The sequence below is a fragment of the Parambassis ranga genome, unplaced genomic scaffold (genome assembly GCF_900634625.1).
Source record: "Parambassis ranga unplaced genomic scaffold, fParRan2.1 scaffold_22_arrow_ctg1, whole genome shotgun sequence".
Lineage (NCBI taxonomy): Eukaryota > Metazoa > Chordata > Actinopteri > Ambassidae > Parambassis > Parambassis ranga.
The window spans coordinates 1,942,726-1,960,179 of NW_021144778.1; the positions used below are offsets into that span (position 1 = coordinate 1,942,726).

Consider the following 17,454-nt stretch of genomic DNA (forward strand, 5'->3'; position numbering starts at 1 on the left):
AAAGTCAGCATAACAGAGGTTACAGCATCACTGAGTTTCCCCTCAGGGAAGCTGCTTTTTACTGCCACCCCTGGATATATGCAGTCCAGTGCAGTGCGGCATGCTCTGTTCTGTACAATGGAGAAACCAAACAACTACTACAAAAACTGGCCTTCAATGTTTGTCAAAGTTTGTCTTCAAACAAGATGCTTATGTTTAAGGCAAAAGCTGTGACAGAAACAAGTTCTTCTTCAAAGATACACAACTCCAACATCTTTGTGAAGTTTGTGGACGACACAACTGTGGTGGGTCTCATCTCTGGTGGAGATGAAACAAACTACAGGAAGATGTTGATGAAGATTCTCAGTCATCCAGGTCATCATACGTAGAGAAGATTGAAGCAAGGCGTCTACAGGAATGAGGTGCACCTTCTGGCCGAGTGGTGCAGAGACCACAACCTCTCCCTGAATGTGGAGAAGACAAAGGAGATGGTTGTGGACTACAGGAGAGCACACAGTCAGCACACCCCTCTGACCATCGACGGGGTTCTTGGGTGTGCACATCACTGAGGACCTCTCCTGGACTAACAACACTGCATCCCTGACCAAGAAGGCACAGCAGCGCCTCTACTTCCTCCGCAAGCTCAAAAGAGCCAGAGCCCCTCCCTCCATCCTGTGCACCTTCTACAGAGGGGCTGTTGAGAGCATCCTGTCCAGCTGCATCACTGTGGTACGGAGCCTGCACCACCACCTGCAGGAAGACGCTTCATTGCATAGTGCTGCTCATAGCTGAGAGGATCATCAGCGTCCCTCTCCCCTCCCTCCAGCCGTCTCATCCGAAAGGCCCTCCGCATCACAGGAGACCCAACCCACCCTTTACACCGCTTCTTTAGTCTGCTGCCATCAGGAAAGAGACTGCGCAGCCTCCGGGCCAGGACCAGCAGACTGAGGGACAGCTTCATCCACCAGGCTGTCAGGAAGCTGAACTCTCTCCCTGCTGTGCCCCACTTTCTCCCCCTTCCCTCTACAAAAGAACCCCCCCAAGTTAGGAACTCTGTGCACCAGCCACTTTACCCTGTGCATTCTCTTGCACCCTAGTCATGTCATCCAGTCTCATATAAGCTGCTATAACTTAAACCATTCCTGGACTGTTTACATTATGCCAACTGCACTGTCTTGCACTATACATCTTCTGCACTCTTACTGCATTGTGCCTTCATTTTTGTGCCTTGTATTTTGTGTGTGCCTCATTGTAGGTACATTTTTTTACACTTACACAAGTTTTTAGTTACATGTTATATATGGAGTGAAGAGTAACGCAATTTCAATTCTCTGTATGTCCAGCACATATAGCAGATTTGACAATAAAGCTGACTTTGAATTAAAACAAGTGATTTGTAAAAAAAAATTCATCCCCCATACAATTGACACTAGAAGAGAACCTATCATTTGAGACCAGAATGTTTTTTTGTACCAGGCTGTAAACATGTTCATTTCTGCTGTGAAGTTGGACATTTTAACATGGGAGTCTATGGGTAATAACACACGTGAATTACAATTTTTCACACATGTCGTAAACATTCCAGACTAGTGGTTAAGACCTTCAAAACTCAGTGTGTAACATTGTTGGTAAAAACTGTTTGCTTTGGCATGTTTGTAGAGAAGATTGAAGTAAGGCGTCTGGACTTGTAGAGTTTTCCTGAAGAGGTTTCGCTGCTCATCCAAGCAGCTTCATCAGTTGTTGATCTGTTGGTGGGGAAACATGGTTTATATGTGGTTGCAGACCTCAGTGGGTGGTCTGGATAAAACTCACAAACAATAGCACTAAATGTTTCCATAGTTACCTGTGATGATCTGGCTGCCTGTGCCAGGTGTGTCTAATGACTGGCTAACGACTATGAGACTGCTGGTAGACAGCCCATTGTTCTTGCTGTTAGCATGTGACTTGGAGTGAAACTTCCTGGGAATGGATGAAATAACTGCTTTGTATGTGGTAGAAAGATGAGGCCACCACCTCGAGAAGGTTTTACCAGCTTAACATAGATGGCTTCCTTGACTTCCTCTCTGTCTAAAATGTGAACATTGTTGTCCTCAAAGGAGTGTCCTTTGTCTTTGAGGTGGAGGTGAACAGCTGAGTCTTGTCCTGAGGAGGTGGCTCTCCTGTGCTGAGCCATTCTTCTGTGGAGTGGTTGTTTAGTTTCTCCAATGTACAGATCAGAGCATTCCTCACTGCACTGGACTGCATATATGATATTGCTGTGTTTCTCCCTGGGAGTTTTATCCTTTGGGTGTACCAGTTTCTGTCTCAGGATTGTCCTGCAGTGGAGACTGCAACCTTAACACAGCGCCTTGGACGAAAAGCAGACTTGCAGAATGAAAGGCAGCATTTCGGAATGAAAAGCATTCCAGAATGAAATTCAAATTTCCGGAATGAAAGGCAGTAATCCAGAATAAGTGGCAGCATTCCAGAATAGACATCAGTATTCTGGAATGATAGGCAGAATTCCCGAATAACACTGTATAGTGGAACAGAAGTCAGCAAGACATCATTCTGGAATGAAAAGCATCCCAGAATGGAAGAAAGCATTCCCAAATGAAAGGCAGAAATCTAGAATGAGAGCATCCTGGAATAGACATCCATCCACCCACTCCAGAATGATAGGCAGGATCCTGGAATGGTAGACAAAATTCTGGGATTAAACCCCTAACCCAACAGCGGCCTGTGATGTCATGGAAGCGTGCGTTCCAAAATGGAAGGCAACATTCCAGGACAAAAGTCAGCTAACAGAATGAAAAGCAGATTTGCGGAATGAAAGACACCATTCCAGAATGAAAAGCAGTCCATAATGAAAGACAAAATTTTGGAATGAAATGCAGAAATCCAGAATAAACAGTAGCATTCCAGTATAGACATCAGTATTCCGGAATGATAGGCAGAATTCCCGAATAACATCATAACATCATTTAATCAATAGGGCTCGACCGATTAGCTCGATCCCCATACGGCCAATCTGTGTTTTCATTGTTGAAGCGTGGACATGCCTGTTTCACTTACTGTGTGCTGGTTGGTACATTGGACTCAAGGATTGGTTTTTGAAGACACTCCTCCAAGTGGTGTCTTCAGTTCTGCTACTATTCTGGTTGGGAATCTGAGTTTTATGTGTTCAGGATCTCTGTGGGTGGATCTTGCAGGAAATCAGACTTTTAATCTGAGGGCCCAGGGTTCAAGTCCCTCTTCAGGAGCAACACTATATATTCCTAACCAGAAATCTTTGTACATATCTTAACCAATGTCAAACTAAGAAAAACATGTGCTTTGTGTTGTTCTTCCACCAACTGAAACATGAAAAGCAAGAAGTCACATGTGGCTCGTTGGTCTAGGGGTATGATTCTCGCTTTGGGTGTGAGAGGTCCCGGGTTCAAATCCCGGACGAGCCCTGATGTGTAACTTTATTTCATTGGAGACAACTCCTTGTTGTTGACTCTTTACAGTTCCTCTCTAAACTACCACACAGCTTTGCAAAGCTAACAAAGTTCTATTCTATTCAGACTCATCCCAATCCAGAGCAGTTGTTCCACAGTAACACCTGCAGGAGGACGTCATCACCCAGTATGTGACCTGCTCTGTGAGCTGTAAGGTCTTATACAGACAGGTGTGTGTCTGTCCCAAGCGGCAACCTTCGGGGCTCAAAGTGGAAGCCCATGCGGAAGTGTCAAAACTTGTAATTCACGCTGCAACAGCTGGGGGTTGGCTCCAAAAGCGAGTAATTTCCCATAGACTCCCATGTTAAAATGGCCGATTTCACAGCAGAAAAGAACATGTTTACGGCCTGGTACAAAAAATCGCTGTGGTCTCAGATGATAGGTTATCTTCTAGTGTCAATTGTAGGGAGGGTGAATTTTTTTACAACTCACTCGTTTCAATTGTATTCGGACTTAAAATTACGCCTAATTATGGGCGTTGCCGCTTGAGTGACAGACAGTTGACGTATCACAGCGTGAGTTTCCTGCTTCCACGATCGCCCGCCCCCCTAAACCCCGCTCGAGCTCCCCCTCTTTGTCCATATTCGGAGTTTTGGTTGACGTGACGCTGCCAACATGGTGGCGGTCATCACGTCCTGGAACCTCCCACTGAGACTCAAAACGGCTCTTCAGAAACAAACGGGTGACGTCACGGAGGCTCTGTCCATAGTTTTTACTGTCAATGGTCTGTCCTCATCAAGTCCAATCAGTATCATCAAAGACAGCTGGACTCAGATGAAGGTTAGAACCATCTGAAGGACGATCAGAAGAAATGGACACACCTGAGTTCAATATATGAGAGTCACAGCAAAGGCTCTGATACTTAGGACCATGTCATATTTCACTTTGTCTTTTTAATACATCTGCAAACATGTCAACAACTCTGTGTGTTTCTGTCAGTATGGGGAGCTGTGTGGACATTAATGAGGAAAAATGAACTTCAATGATTTTAGCAAATGGCTGCAATATAACAAAGTGAAACATTTAAGGGGGTCTGAATACTTCCTGCACCCACTGTACACATAACAAATGAATGTGACTGAAACAACAGCTCTGTGTGTAATATAAATATACAAACTAATGTGATTTGATCAGAACATTTTAAAAGACAGTGATGATCTGTTCTTATTGTCTAAACAGGAACAGTTGAAGCACAGCTTGCAGCCCCTGTATCTCAGGCTTCTCAGCTTCTCTTCAGATGTTTGGACGTTTCTGCTGGAACCTCTCATTTAATGACTCACATTTAGAACTTTTGACTTTATGGGGAGGAGGGATTGATTTTGGAACGAGGAGGCTGCAGCCTGCGATTCCACCACTAGATGTCAGCATTGCACAGCATTGGTGGTTCAGTTCAGATTGAGAGAATGCAAAGAGTGTGCAAAGCTGTCATCAAAGCAAAAGCTGGCTGCTTGGAAGAATGTCAAACATCAAACATATTCTGCTTGGTTTAACACTGTTTGTTCACTGCGTCATTCCACATGTGTTCCTTCATAGCTCTGATGTCTTCAGGATGAAGCTACAATGTAGAAAGTCATAAAAACAAAGACAAACCACTGAGTGACTTTTGACTGGTACATTTAAAATGTCATCATATGTCCTAACCAGCAGGGGGAGCACTGATCATAAACTCTCTGTTATTGTCATGTGTTTTTATGGACGATGATGCTGACTGTTGTTTTCTTGCTTCTCTCTGTAAACCAGCTACACCAGTATTACTGTCTTAAGTTGGAATGTTTATGACACCATCAAGTGATGATCCTGTGTCAGGACCTTAAAATATGAAACGACGAGGATGGGATTCGAACCCACGCGTGCAGAGCACAATGGATTAGCATGGCGCTACCTGGCTCACGACAGTCTGTCCAATTCCAATCTCCTCGGCCTATCGCGTACGCCGCCGTCCAATGTAAGATTGGATTTCATCCAATCGCGCGGCGCGACGACGCTCGACAGCGCCAATGGCGGCGCGCATTTCCATTCTACATTGGATGACGTAGCGAGTCCATAGCAACCGCTTCCAGTCAGTCGGTCGTCTACGACGAAGGATTCGACGCGTCTAAACAGTAAGTAAATACTGCAAACGTGCGGTTTACAATAGCGTCTTGTATCGTTATAACGTGATAAGACGCTGTCACGTTGTAAAACAGCGGCTCATCCCGTTATAGCATGACAGGACGCGATGAGCCGCTAGCTTGTTATAACGTGATAAGATCACGTTATAGTGACATAAAGAAAACATAATTCAGTTCAGCGCTTCCGTACATTATTTGAAAACCAGGAGCACGTGTTCTTTATATTACACGATCGCTGTGGACGCGTATGTATTCGCATATTAACTGTTTATTTAGTGCAGCGGCGTCACAGCGCGTTGTTCATTATTGCATGCTCAGCGTTTTTAATTGTTGTCAGTATCTTTAGATGAGCAATAACCACACGGCTATGGGAGAAGATGAGTGGATGAGCAGGCTGCCAGCTCAGGTGTTTGCCCTGCTGGAGGCTGCAGGCCAGCTCCTAGGCAGCAGAGGTGGCATGACCTCTATGAGAAGGTAAAGTGTTAGCCTGTTACTTACTATGGACATTATTATATAGCATCATGCAGTTTAATGAGTGACAGTTGCTTCAATACACACAGATAACATCAAATGCTGTGTCTGTTACATCATGTAATGTTGCTTTACCAGCCTGCCACTCAGTGTCCTGCTCCTCTCCTGTTCACTAAATCTCCCTTTGGTGGGGTGCACTCTGCTGCATTAAAGCCTAGCTTGGTGGCTAGGAGGACCACCAGTCCTCATCCTCTGTGAGGAGGAGGCTACCACCACCTCCATGCCACAGCCTGGTGTATCCTCAGCATCTGGGTATGTCAAAGCACATTTATTTGTAGTAACATTAGTTGCTATTAAGAAATATTATTGTGTGATTTGTGCTTTCTGGGTTCTTATATTTCTCATCTCTGTTTTCCCCCCAGGCTGTGGTTGATGCTGGTGTGGCAGGCATAGACAGAGTTGACAGCTTGGCAGAGTATCTGGTGGAGCTGAGGAAGCAGTCCTCTCTAGCCCTCACCAGTCAGCAGGTCAGATGTTTGTGTGTGCTTCTGTGCCTGTCATACATGTCCACGCTTATATTTTCTTTTCTCATGTGCCTGTGTTGTCATTCTGCTCTCTCTCAGGTCAGCACCATTGTTGTGTCGTGGCAGAACCTTCTGGATTACGGCAAGCAAAGGGTGGTGTTTGCTGCCAGGCACCAGAGCAGGCTGAATACAGGCAGGTTTAGGTCGCCAGAGAAGAGGCAGGACTTTACACCCGGGGTGGAGAGCGACAAGCGCTCACCACTACTGCACCACTGGCTCACTGGCCAGATTGCTGTCGTCTAGTGGAAATGATCTTCATTAGGCTCTGTGCTATCCACCGTAGTCCCAAGAAAAGGGGGACAAGCACATTTTCCAGATGGGACCACATCTTGGAGGATTACCGTAAAATAAGGCAGCTTATTCTGTGTAATGGGGCTGTCATGCAGCAGACTAGTATGCAGCTGGTGGACATTAACCACACTACTCTGGTGCAGTGGCACAACAAGAGGGTGAAGAGGTAGGACAGTATGGTACTGATGCAGGTGCTGGACCTCCCCAGTCGTGGCAGCTGACCCTCTGCCCCATGCAAATGTGCCCCCAGCATCTGCCCCAGCCTGTCCTTCTCCTGCCCCTGTGACTACTGCTGCTCCTGCACGTACACTGCAGCGTGAAGTACTGCACAACACGTGTAAGAAGTGTGGACAGTACAGGACAGCAGAAACTGGGCACAGCCAGTACAAGGGGACAGTCTACTGCCCGAAAGTAGAGACTGTCCCAAAAGAGCAGTGGCTGGACAACATAAAACAAAAAAAGTAATATGAGAGAGGCATAGATGACCCCTCGGACAAATACCCTCAGCACTGTGCCAGACCTATTTTTATAAATAATTGTTTTTGTTATAATTTATTACTCTGTAAAATGCTTGTGACAACTATAAATAAAGTTTGGTAAAGTGAGTAATGTATTGTTTTCTGTGTGTTTTTGTGTTGAGATTAGAGTCTGTTAAGTGCTGTGTACATGAGAAGTCTTTGCTTAATGCTGTTGTGTGGGCGTGTAGAGGGCGATGATGGATCTCACCACACACCACAAATGCAGACATAAAAATATCAATGTATCAGTAACGTAAGGTTAATAATCGGCAAAATCGGTGTTAAAGTGATGTCCAGTTACACATTTTTTTAAATCAGTCCAAATCTAATGCATTAATATTTGGCGTTTGTGGGACTCGAACCGGGAACCTTGGGGTCGAAGCATAAATTAATATAAAAATGGAAAACAGGTAGGGAGGGAGAGAGGGGGGGGAGAGGGAGAGAGAGAGAGGGAGAGAGAGGAGAGAGCAAGAGGGAGAGAGAGAGAGGGAGGGAGAGAGAGAGGGGGGGAGGGAGGGAGAGAGAGAGGGGGGGAGGGAGGGAGAGAGAGAGGGAGGGAGGGAGGGAGAGACAGGGAGAGAGAGAGTGAGAGGGAGAGAGAGAGAGGGGGGGGGGAGGGAGGGAGAGAGAGAGAGGGAGAGAGGGAGGGAGAGGGGGGGAGAGAGAGACAAGTTATGTTACAAGTTGGGAGGCTCAGGCATTATTTTATATCTGTCATGTCAAAGTTTATCCAAAATATTGAGTTGGAGTTATTAGTGTTTGTATTGCAGCAGTTTTAAATGGTGTTTTCCACTTAGGTCCATTAACTCCTATTATAATACTACATTTTAATATCAGAGCCATAACAACATGGAATCATGCATTTCTTAATGTAAGGGTTTCATTTGTGAGGACATGTCAAAGTTCATGATCATAAATTCAGCTTCACATTCTTCATTTCACTGCTTCTAAGACAAAAACATGTTCTGACCTGAAATCACAGTCAGTGATTCAAATGAAAGTGAAACATCATCAACATTTAAAGCACAAAGTTGAAGCTGCTGTCACTTCCACACACTCTGCTTCTACACACAGCACAGACTCACTGAGGAACCAGAACCCAACCAGAACCCAGCATGTAGAGGCTGAGTGAATGTGGTGCTGAAGGTGTGGAGGTGGATCAGTGTGTCAGAGGAGACTCTGTAGAAGGACAGAGTGCCAGCAGGACAGTCCACATACACTGCTGCTCTGTCAGAGACAGAGGAGGAGGAGATGGATGTTACTCTGTTATTGTGATAGACAGAGTAACCAAGATCAGAGCAGAACAGACTCCAGGACTGATTGTTTCTTCCAAACCAGCAGTCATCACTGTCTCCTTTCCTTCTGATTCTTCTGTAACTCACTGATATATGAACCCTTCCTCTCCACTCGACCTCCCAGTAACAGCGACCAGTCAGAACATTTCTACACAGCAGCTGAGGCCACCTGTCAAATCTGTCTGGATGATCAGGATATGGCTGCTTCTCTCTCACATGTGTCACCTTCCTGTTGTTGTCAGACAGTTTGAGCTTTGTGTGCACTGAGTTTGTGTCGACTTCAAGTTGACAGAAATCTGATGGAGAGAAAAAGACACAGCTGCAGTTTATCATCTGACACATCTGATGGCTTCATTCTGTCTTTACTGACTGATGTGTTGTTCATTCATACAAAGTTTATCATCAGACTTTTTGTCACTAATGTTTGAATGAACAAACACACAACTATCAGCTTTGTGTTCAAACACAAACTGGATATTTGCAGCAATGTGAGTAAAGACAGACGACACATTTAGAACATGAGAAGAACAGCAGCATCAACTGTATCATTGGATAAAGAGCATCATCCAAAAGCTCCTTCATCAGAGTCTGGAGGAGGATCTGGACTGAAAGACCAGACTCAGACCTCCTGATCTATCCTGATATTGTTCCACTGTTACTATTGTAAATACTTATTCCGCTTCTGTATTATTCTCCTTCTTCTGGACACATTTTCAGCAGAACTAGTCCCACAGCTTTAATGTGAGCGACCTGAAACTTTTACAGGACGTCCGGCTGTACCGGGACACCTGTGCTGTGACTTTTCTTTCCGTTCCGACGTACGGTTTTCACGTAAATCGCAAAAAACCAGTGGGCGAACGACATAGACGGTGAATGGGGAGAGAGAGAGAGAAAAAGGCAAAAGTCACAAAACCAGGAAGCCGAAAACTGAGGGAGCCGTTTCCATGGTAACCGTAACAGCAGCATCAACTGTATCATTGGATAAAGAGCATCATCCAAAAGCTCCATACAGGAACATACACAACTACACTCACAGACACACACACACACACACACACACACACACACTTACACAGACACACACTGATTTTCAAAATAAAAGCCTCTAATTCATTTCACAGCTAACTAGCGCTAGCCACCCCTACAAATTATACATCAAATCGACCGGCTCGGTCAGGACTACTACCCTCTGAGGTTTGGTAGCGATCGGATAAACGGTGTTTGAAAAAATCCAGAAAAACTGCGATCGACCCTCCCCACAGGCATCAAATCACTGTCAAAACTTTGAAGGCATGGCGTTTGGGCATGCTTTCACACAGAACCTTCATTCAAAGTGTAAAATGTAGATGAACATTAGACCTCTGACATATTGAGTCCCCATGTCTGTGCCACTTTTTGTTTTGACAGGCAAGCCACTTAAGCTGACCTAACCCCCCTCATAGGAAATAATGGGAAACTGGTGAGATCCCTGACAAAACCCAGCTAACTTTGGAAGCCTATCAGTCTGGCATGCCTCTACACAGAATATTCATTTCAACTGCAAACTGCTCATAAGGAGTTGGACTTTATCATACTGAGTCCTCGTGTTCATGTCTTTTACCAAACTTCATAAAATAGCAGCCAAAGTCACATCCACATCTTTAGGATCCCTCCATTCAGAATGAATGGAGAAGCTTGGGGCCTATTAAACCTTATATAAAACCAATCAGAAACACTGTAAAAGCATGAAATGTCATCAGTGGCATCTTTCACATCTGCCGGTGATCAGGAATGAGGTTTGGTGGTATATAATGGGGCGGACCGGCAGCAGAGTGTGGGTGAGCGTGCATTGGCCCACTCAAAATGTCTTGTGGAATTTTCTAGGTTATATATACAATAGTTATTTCTATTTTCTTTCCTGTTTGGTTCTTCTGTCCTTATGTTCCTTTCTTTGGTTGGGATTGTTGGTGCATTATCATTGAGGGTTTTTCCTGTAGAACAGACCAAAAGTCCAGTTCATATGTTCACTGGGCCGAAGCCTCTGTCATAAAATCAATAATGTCATAATATGCCACCAGTACTGTTGTCCACAGGATGAAATCACACCTTTAAAAATGATTATTATTTATATATATTTAACATTTCACCACAAGATGGCAGCAAACATGGTCAAACTCTCACCACCCTGTTTTGCCAGTGATCTGTGTTTTTTTATTGCCCATTTCTAAAATGGCAAGTGTGAGTAAGAAAAGGAAGGTTGACAGCGAAGGCCGAAGTTTCAGGACAAGTGGAAATGGAAGAAGAATGTGAGGGCAAGACATCTTGCACATTGAAACCTGTGTTGGAGCCAGACCTGCCCCCTTTACTGCAGCTGAGAGCCCAGTCTCTTCCTTCTCATCAGAGGTCCCTCGTTAATCGCGGGGTTACGTTCCAAAAATAACCCGCAAAAGGTGAAATCCGTGAAGTGATGGGCTTTATTTTTTACAGTTATTCTAGATGCTTTAAGGCTGTGAAGCCCTCACTACACACTTTATACTCCTTTCTCTCCTGTTCAAACACTGTCAGAGTTCAAACCTTCATAAAAATAAGTCCAGTGTTACAGAATGAAACCAAAGCACAAAGCAAAATAAAAGGAAATATAATAACTGAAGATTAAACAATGGTTTGTGAAATGGAAGTTGTGGCGGCTGCACTAAAATGAATGATAAGTTAATGTGGTCTGTTCAGAGCTGTCAGTAAAAGCTTGTTTAACTGGTTTCGGATGTCCCGCCTAACAAATGAAGAGATTGCTTCCAAAACGCTATAAATCCAGAAAAAAGTGTTTTCTTTCCAAAAAGGGTTTATATGAAACTTCTAGTTTTCGGATAACATGTTTTGTTACTAATTGATTAAAAGCTTTAAACAGAGACCCCGTGTGAAACTTATTTTGGTGGTAACTCGTTTTCTTAAACAGTGGCGTTTCTCGCCCTAACCCTAACCCTAATAATGCTGCTCACAGCTCAGTGTCTCAGTGTCTTCACTCTTCAGTCCATCAGTCCAGTCTGACCCTTTGGATGAGATTCTTTGTGTCTGAGTCCTGCCTGCTTTTGGACTGTGGAGCTGTTTCTTCCTGTGTTTGGACCTTTTCAACCCTTTGTGGTCTCTTATTGGATTTTGTCTTTTGTCTGCTTTGGTTGTCTCTGTTATGTCCCAGGCTGAGGGGAAACCCACACACGGCATGTCTGCACCTCCCCACTCGTCCCCACTCTCAGATCGGCAGCTACACAGGCTGGTTTCAGTGTTAGGCTGCAGTTCATGAACTCAGAGCTGAGCAGTGCCCAAACAAACACAGAGACACTACAACACACTAAAGCTCCCTAACAAGAGAAAAAAGGAAAACCAATGACAAAGCTGGAACCTAAAACTCCTGCTGGGGAGTAATAAACTCCAGTAAACACCAAAGAAATCCAACCGCCGAGGCTGCGCTACAACAGCTCTGATGGACTGATAGAACACTGACTCATGCACAATAACATGAGGAAATACTGAGTCAAACTTACACTTCCTCAGCCCAGGTTTTAACCTCTGCTCTCCACCATGCTCCACCCTGCAGGAAGAAACACAGTCAGAATGATTTTCTAACCAACATGAGTCCAAACTGCTGATCAACATGAAGCAGAGTTCCTCAGTTTGTCAGAGACACACAAACAGACTGAAACTCATCTGTGTCGACTCCAGAAGAGTCTCTCCTGATCTGCTCTGTGTTTATTCATGTCCTCCATTCTGTGAAATATTGCTCTCTGTCAGTGCTTTACTGTAAAATCCTCTTCATGCAGCAACAGTGTAGGTTTGATCTCAGCATTGTGCATTTATTCAAAGCAGCAAACAAGCCACACTGTCTCTGACTGTTTGTTCCTTTCACTCTATATGCAAACACAAGCCTGGTTCACATGTGTCATGGATGGAAGAGTTTCTGACACACTTCAAATAAATACATTCACTCATGTCTGTGTGTAGTTTTTACAGTGATAATATTGTAGTGTCTCCCTGCTCTCTGTCTCTGACTGAAGGAACTCCTCCTTCTACCATTGTGTTGTTGTCTCCTCTGAAGCTTCACATATGGATTGTTTCAGGAACATTTGTTTGTGGAAATAATTCAGTGGTTCTTACAGCTGAGGACATTAATAAGTAGGGCATCATTTTGTATTTGATCTGCACTAAGTGTGACTGAAAATCAGTCTGTATGTATTTTGACATGAAGAACGTGTATAAAGAAAAGTGAAGTTAACATGATGGACACTTAATGATGGAGGAAGATGAACATCAGGGATCAGTGATTATTTCTTCTCTGCAGTTTCAGTCCATCCATCAACAGCTGTGGATATATGAGCTAAACTGACAGACTGAGGAGGACTCATGCTCTGTGGTCTCTGTGTACCTGAGAGTCTTCAGACTACAATCTGGACTGTTGAGTAAAGCAGACAGCAGCTCCACTCCTGAGTCTCCTGGATGATTGTAGCTCAGGTCCAGCTCTCTCAGATAAGAGGGGTTGGAGGTCAGAGCCGAGGCCAGAGAAGCACAGCCCTCCTGTGTGATCAGACAACCTGACAGACTGGAGGGACAAAACATGTCATGAACTCAAGAAGAAAGAAGGAAAATCCAACAGATCTTCAACATGAACATGAAGATGACATGAAGCAGAATTTAACTGATGATCAACAAGCTGGATCCTGACCTGAGAGTCTTCAGTCTGCAGTCTGGACCCCCTAATCCGTGAGACAGCTGCTTCACTCCTGAATCCTGCAGGTCATTATTATCCAGGTCCAGCTCTCTCAGACTAGAGGACTGGGAGCTGAGGACTGAGGACAGAGCTTCACAGCTTCTCTCTGAGAGGTTACAGCTGCTCAGCCTGAAAGAAATGAAATGTGTACATTTAACAATACTGAATAATTGTAAGAAGTAGAGCAGTGCAATGACAAAAACAATTCTACAACATGAAAGGACACTATTGTCTAAGCTTAGTAATGTCAGTGGTTATAATTTGTGAATTATGTTTGTACATTTTTTATTATTAATCATCTGTCATTTCTATGGCAGAGAACAGGAATCAGCCAATCAGAAAAAAATGTATTGTTGCCAGGTGAGGTCTGAGATTCAGCTGCAAGCACACCGTGCAGCAGACGTTATGGCATATAGGGCAGGCCAGGAGTGAGAGACAGGGAGCGGGTTTCCTTCTATATTGATCCTCCCTCTGTGTTTCAGTCACTTCATGTGAACTGATTATGTGTGCTGATCAACACAAGCAGACACATCAGCACAGATTCATGTGAACTAAGTTACCTGTTGTGCAGCTTTTTTTGGAGGCTTTGGGTAATCTGTTTCTAATCTGTTTAATCTGATCTGTTCTGTGAAGTCTCTAAAACCTGACAGTGCAGCTGGTGGCCTCATTGGGAATACAGTGAAACAGAAATGTGGTTTTTGTGGTTAAAGTCATGGTGGCACAGAGGTAGACAGTAACAGATGTAAACATTTTGTTCTAATAACCTGTTAGTGTAGTGCCACCATGAGGCTGACAGAACTGTTTCATTTTCAGTTGGTTTTATATTTGTCATCATGGCTTAAAATAAATAAGGAGTTATTGAATCTCTCAGTGATAGTTGTTGAGTTAACCCTTTACTTCTGTCAGTATAATAGCTGTTGAAATCCACCAGAATGCAGGAAATGGCTTCTACTTCATCCAAAATGTTCTGGGGGAGGTAACTCTGATACTTTTCCACATTAAAACCATACAGCCTGTCCTTATTAGCTTTAGATATGATTCCAGCCTCAGACCTTTATGGTGCATTTCCAGGCTATTCTTTAAGGTCAGTGACTTCATATTGTTCATCTTCAGCAGTTTCTGTTTCATAACTTCCTAATGTTCAAAGGTTTTCTACTTTTCACAATAAAACAGCTTCATCTATTCAAAGTGTTTCAGCAACTTAAATTCAGACTGCAGATTCTCCAGCAATTCAGAGCAATCCTTCACATCATTCAGAGCAATGCTTCAGCTGCAGCAACCAAACTCACATTTTCTGCAGGAAATGCTTTCTAGTTAACTTTGTGTTCATAGTGTGTCAATTCATATTTTCGTCTTGTTTAATGAGTTGCAGTTTAATGTTATAGATGTACTTGCACAATCCATCATCATTTAATCTCTTGAGTGAAGCCTACATCTAGAAGGTTTCATTCCTAAATGTGTTTTGTTTGTAACCCAGTTTAAAATCCCCACATGTTTTAATGAGTGTTGATCATTTCAGTTCAAGTTTAAATGTGTAAGCATTTAAAATGTGATTTAAAAGGGTAAAAAAGTGTTACATGTTTGTTGTGTTATGTTAAAGAATGTTGCTGAAAGATGTTCCCACCAGCATAGATGGGGTTAATAACAAGTGACAGGACCGTGAGCACAGTGTGACACAGACTAGGAGAGGTGTGTCGGAGAAACATGTGTAACACAGAGATTTTCTGTCTTCATTTCTAAGTTAGCAGTGCACAAAACGGTGTGTAACTTGTGTCTTAAGGTTGTTGACAGGACAATCTGTGAGAAGAAGTCTAGCAGCATACTGAGAGGCGGGAAGACTTTCAGCACGAAGTTCAGACGGTTTATGTTTGGTGCTAATGCTAAAGCTAGCTGTTAGCCACCTGGAAGAATAGATTCAAGTCAGTTGATGACAAGTGAAGGGACTTTTTCTAGCTCTAGTTGGACTCACTCAGTCGACTGTTTGAGGAGCTCATCTGCTGTTTTCCACCTGAGGACAGAGAAGAGACACGGACGGAGGTTGGAGCCACTAGGACTTGGGAGTTTCTTCCGGCAAGAAGAGAGGATAGAGACAGTAGACGGAGTCTGTGGTGAGATGCTGATGCTGAGCCTGCTCCTGTGACTGTTGGAGGACGGGACTGGAACACCTCAGGTGCTTGTTTTATTTTGCTCACAGAGTGAAGCGGCCATTAAGTTTTGGGCGTCCACGAACACAAGCACCGCATCAGGCCTGCTGCGGTATATGTCAGTCTGTAATCATTTAAGTTGCTGCTTTATAGAGTGTATTAAGGTGTGGGGGCCACAACTTTTGTTTAAGTGACCTTGAGGTTGGTAAACTGAGTTTCTGAATTCATTAGAGGGTTAAGAAAAAAGGTTATATTGTGTTTTTGCCTCCAAACAGCTGGAGTGTTTTTCTTTAAAAAAGTGACATTTGATGTTTAAGGCTCCAAAACAATATTCTAATTTTATTTTCATGTTCTTAGTTCACCAGCATTAACCTTTTCTTAAATAACAGAGAATTATTTTTCTAAAACCTTGTGTTGTGTTACTTATTACTCACCTGAGAAAGGGCAGTGATTCAATTGCAGAGACATATGCAGACGTAGTTAAGATCTTCATTAAAAATATAATTTAAAGATGGCCATTTGATTGATGGGTCAAACACTGCACTTGTGTGTATTAAAGGGACATCCAAGATAATAATTAAAACTGAGTTAATCAGGGTTAAGAAGCATTGGATAAATACTTTAAAAGAACCTAAAAGCCTGCCCTCATCTGTAATGTGGTGAGAGTTGCTCCTCTGGCACTTCCTGTGTTTTTCATTTCTTGCTCGTTTCCTTGTTTTTGTTCTTTCCAGGCGCGATGGTCCAGCTGGGTGGAGTCGTGGCTTCTTCTCACCTGGGTTCCGTTTCCCGTCATTCCGCCGGCTACTTAAGCGCCGCCTCCCTTCTCCTCGGCGCCAGTTCTTCACTGCTATTTTCGTACTAAGCAACCAGCCACCTTTCTGTCCGTTCCAAGTGACCAGTGACTTACCTTGTTTTTTGCCTAGGCCTCCAGCCACGCCACCCGGTTGTTTCTCGCCCTGGACCTGAGTTGTGCTTCGCCCTCGTGGTTGTTTTTCGTTCCTCCTTCAAGTTACCTCGTAGTTCGCCCTTGTGGTTGTTTTTGGTTATATTTTGGACTCAGCTCAGTTTTCTCCTCAGTGGTAGTTTTTTGTTTTCTCTATTAAAGTGAGTAAATGTACCTGCTTCTGGATCTCCATCTGTGATCGCACATAACATCATCAATATGACTACAGAGGGGAGCGCTACATGTTGTTGAAGTGTTTTCTATATTCACACATGTTTGTCGGAAATATTTTACACCAGAAAGTTCCAACAATTTTATTTTGGAACTCATTTGTACTAGTTCTATCTGCAACTCATGCTGATATACAACTGAAAACAAAACCATGCTGCATCTCAAAGAGCTTCAGTAAACCCAAACCTTACACCTTATACACATGTCTGTGGTCCTTTTCTGTCTGTCAGTCCTGACAGATGATTTAAAAACTGGACCTCAGCCTAATAATAACATTAACTGACCTGAGAACCTGCAGTATGCAGTGAGGACTGTCCAGTCCAGCACATAGCTGCTTCAGTCCTGAATCCTGCAGCCTGTTCCGGTTCATGTCGAGCTCTGTCAGATGGGAGGGGTCGGACTTCAGAGCTGAGGCCACAACTTCCCAGTGAGTCTCTGAGAGTTCACAGTCAGAAAGTCTGTGATGACAGAAATATCAGAACATTATGAAAGGGACACTTTAAGTAGTAGCAGTGATCTCATTTGATCTGACTGTTTGACATGTAACAATAGTTCTGATCATTCTCATCGTCTCATTTTGACAGTGTATTTCACTTTATTCCTCTGTTGTAGGTTCTTCCAGCTGATATTGCTGAAAGATAAATTCTTCTCTTTCATGCAGAGACTT

The 17,454-nt window shown here is 43.7% G+C and overlaps 1 non-coding gene across 1 annotated transcript; it reads left to right on the forward strand.

Annotated features, from left to right (window-relative positions):
* The first annotated feature begins 3,344 nt into the window (after window positions 1–3,344).
* Window positions 3,345–3,416, forward strand: trnap-ugg (transfer RNA proline (anticodon UGG)). Its single transcript has one exon. It is a non-coding gene; the product is annotated as a tRNA-Pro (tRNA).
* The last annotated feature ends 14,038 nt before the right edge of the window (window positions 3,417–17,454 follow it).